Here is a 3,672-nt window from a genome sequence, read left to right as displayed (position 1 = left end):
AAGTAGTGCTTTGACAAATTCCATGTGGTCATGCATTATAGTTCATGCAGCAGTCTCAGGACTTGAAAGCAAACCCACCTCCAACTTTTCAACCTGTACAATTAACTAACAAACACTATACCTCGAGAGGCACATCAGTGGGGAAAAAATAAGCACTCGTTTAAGGACACAAAACTAGAAACAACTTGAAAACACTAACCTACCTACGAGTCACGACTCACCATACTAATACTGAGGATCAAGGTAAGAGGATGTTGTCCAGTTCTGGCTCTAGCCCTAAGGCTAAGCCTCTATCCGCATCATCATCCAAAAAAATAAAATCAGCCTCGGCAGTAGTGCCATGAGTTTCATCCGTCCATTCATCGTCAGATATATCTTCTTCATTTTCCCATCCACATAAACTCGTCAAGAATGTAACTATGCGAGGATAGTCATCGTGTGGAAAAGGAAAGTCTTGGGCTCTCGGGGATACGTCCTCTACGGAGTAGGGGTCAGTCGTGGTGGTCAACAGGTGAATTATCCATTCTAATTCCTCAACATTTCCCTCTCTGGCTAGTACATCTATATGATCCAATTTGGTTTTAATTACAGGATAGCTTATGTGAAATATCTGAGAAAGGTACAGATGATACCTCTCACCAAAGGTGGGAGTGGATGAAGTGTGTGATGCTCGTGCATGTGCCATATCTGCAAACACAGATATACCATCAGTAGGTTTATGAAGACAGGTCAATCTTGTTCCTAATTGTATGCGGATATTTCTCCTCTTAATGTGATCTTTCTCTTTTTACTATTTTTTATTTTTCTTTTCTTTTCTTTTTTGTGTATGAAGCTATATATATACATCCCCTCGAATTTGGGAGTTACATGGTCAGGGAAGAAGGTTAGGGAGGAAGCAATAGAATGTCGAATGTGAGTACATGCTCTCCCTCCTTCCTTGGGTAGATCATATTTTTTGCAACAATGTTGTAGCCCCTTAGAACCAATTTGTCCAGTGGGTTATAGGTGGTGATGTGGGCAAATAGCTTTTTATGACCCTTGTGGCCACATCAAATTGCAGAGATGGTAGTGTACGCTCCCATGACCGAACGGAGGAAATGGCTTTCGAGACGATACTTTTACAAGGGGAGACATAGACTTATTAGTTTCTTGGTGTGTATTGACAAGGGTAGGTGTAGAGTGTGCAGAAACTTCTATATCAACGTGTGCCTGGCATGAGGAGCTAGAAGCTTCATGTGGCTTCCCCCTTCCTGAGCTAGGTGGTATCGATCGATATAGTTTGGGAATCCAAACTAGCTCTAGAAGAAGTGGTATGGAGCACTCCGTAACCTTTCCTTTACCATGGTCTTGAATTGTCATTGGGGTGGCAACATTTGGTTTACAAGGCTTTACAGGCAATGTAGAGGGATTCAGCTTATGTTTAGGGACCCAAATCTGGTCATTCCCTTTGTAGTACCCTTGGGCTGCTAATAATATTTTAGGAATCCAACGTGATATTACGTTGCCTTTTCTCCGGCGGGTAGGTGCTTTCCTACTACGAGGCTTCTTGTTTGAACAAGATTGAGCAGTGGAGGTAGCCGTTAACGAAGCTTTTGGGACCCATTTATATGTATTCTCTGGTATAGTAAGCGGAGCCTTGGAGACCACACTGCCTGTTTCCACTCTTGGCGTTGAAGCGTTAGAGGGGTGGCAAACAATCAAAGATGGTGTGGCCACTTGACTTTGTGATTTTTGTTATCTAGCGTTTTGTCCCAGAGTTGATGGCTTAGGTGCAGGATTTTGAGCGGTCAGACTGAGAGCTGGTTCTTGCATTGTAACTCGCCTGGTTGCCCAATCAATATTGCACTTGGTGGCTAACATCCATTTGCGCCCTAAGTTTACAGTCCCCTCCATGGTACCAGCAAGCATAACCAAAAAGCTTTGAATTACAGTCCCCTTGTCATAGGCAACAGGAGTGTGCAGAATTTGTGAGACAAGGGTTTTCCTCTTATTGATGCTCTTAACTTGGATAGCAATCTTGGATAAAGGTGGTTTTCCAAGTTGACACCACACTCCATATGATAGCAAATTGTGTTGAGCTCCCGTATCTAATAATGCATTATACAGTACCTCCCCGCAAGGACTCTGTAGCTCAATTGGGTATCTTAGAGGCGGGTCAGATTCCAGTGAATCCTCCTCTGCCTCCTCGAAAAATGCTTGCGTAATCCCCAAGTTGGCTTCTCGTTGGCACCTATTTAAGACGCTATTGATGTTCTTTACTCTCGCTTGTATCTTCTTAAGCTCAGCTTGTTCTTTAGCTGCCTTCTTCTGATGGATTGCATGTAACTCCTCTTGGCTTAGGAGGTCATAGTATCTTTTGAATTTACTCCCATTGTTTGAGGAATCCAATGGTTTCAACTCCGTCGAGAGTCTCCACTCGGATGGTACCTTGCGAGGTAATTTCACATACTCTATACGGCCCCTTACCAGCATATTTGAGCTTCTTCTTTTCGTTACGCACTCCATACATCAGGAATTTATCCCCAACTTTGATATCCTTGTCTTTCAGGTGGCGATCAAACAATTTCTTCCTTCTATCCTTTTCCACAAGGGCATTGTACACCACCAATTGTCTTTCTTTGTTTAGCCGCTCAAGGATATACAAACGCTCTACTAAGGGATTACCATCCCAACCCTCTTGAGTAGCAACAGGAAGACTAGGAATGAAAAATTCCCATGGCATGATTGCTTCTTGGCCATATACCATCTTGAATGGTGTGCAATTAATAGCCACTTTGTATACAGTACGGGATGGTTGCAAGATCAGGGTGCCCAATTTTGTCCACTCAGGCACCTTGTAAACAGTAAAAAAACAGGCATTTGTTTTCCTTTAGTGGCTAATCTCTCCTAGCTAACAAAGGAATTTCCTTTCAAGTTCTTTTGTTCGAAACTCACATGCAAAGTTTGGAATATAGTTGCATAATTTGATTAAGCATTAAATAGTCAAAAGTCCTCATTTCCTTAGGTACAACGTCAATGTATACACCCTGTTCCAAATTTGGACAGATTCCATAAAATACTAATATCTTTTACATAAAAACTCATATAAGATTCCCACTTTGGACATTAGATCTTTACATAATATAGAGCTTGACTTGATTTTTTGAGAAAATTTTAAGCTATTTGTCTATTTTCTTTAAATATTTCAATGTCTTTAAAGTGTTATAATATATGGCACTTTTTGTACCCACAATATCTACTACTTAAAATGCTCAATCGTTGTCGTGCCATGGCACGTCTATGGTGTGAAACCATGTATGTGAGGCCATTAAATGCAAATCCAAATACATGGGATTAAGTGCCACAGTGTACATGATATTCCGAGGGCTAGCAGAAGTCCCTGTGCCTGTGTACATATGGAATGCGTGGCGTGTGGAGAGTTTTGCCCGGGGATGCCTTGGCAGATGTACATGGTGGACGGTTTTGCTATGAGCATGTACAGGCTTGTCTAGAATGTGGGTTACTCAGGTGGAATCAGCTGTTTGGCAGCTCTGAATGTGTGCGCGTCCCAAGAAATGAGTGGGATTTCGCAGGTTGTATTTGAAGGTGTGGAAGCATGAAGGGCAATTGAATATTGATGTGGCTAAGGTTGCCTTTAAATTGGTGTGAAAAGGAAGGAATAAGGGTGGCCAT

The 3,672-nt window shown here is 42.1% G+C and overlaps 1 pseudogene; it reads right to left on the bottom strand.

Moving 5' to 3' along the window:
- Positions 1–976: 976 nt before the first annotated feature.
- Positions 977–3,672, bottom strand: LOC147610959 (uncharacterized; annotated as a pseudogene).

Source organism: Cibotium barometz, chromosome 48 (assembly GCF_041138505.1).
Source record: "Cibotium barometz isolate CiBa-2024 chromosome 48, ASM4113850v1, whole genome shotgun sequence".
NCBI lineage: Eukaryota > Viridiplantae > Streptophyta > Polypodiopsida > Cyatheales > Cibotiaceae > Cibotium > Cibotium barometz.
The sequence above is the reverse complement of the archived record's forward strand: the minus strand, read 5'-3'. Positions and strand labels throughout refer to the sequence as shown.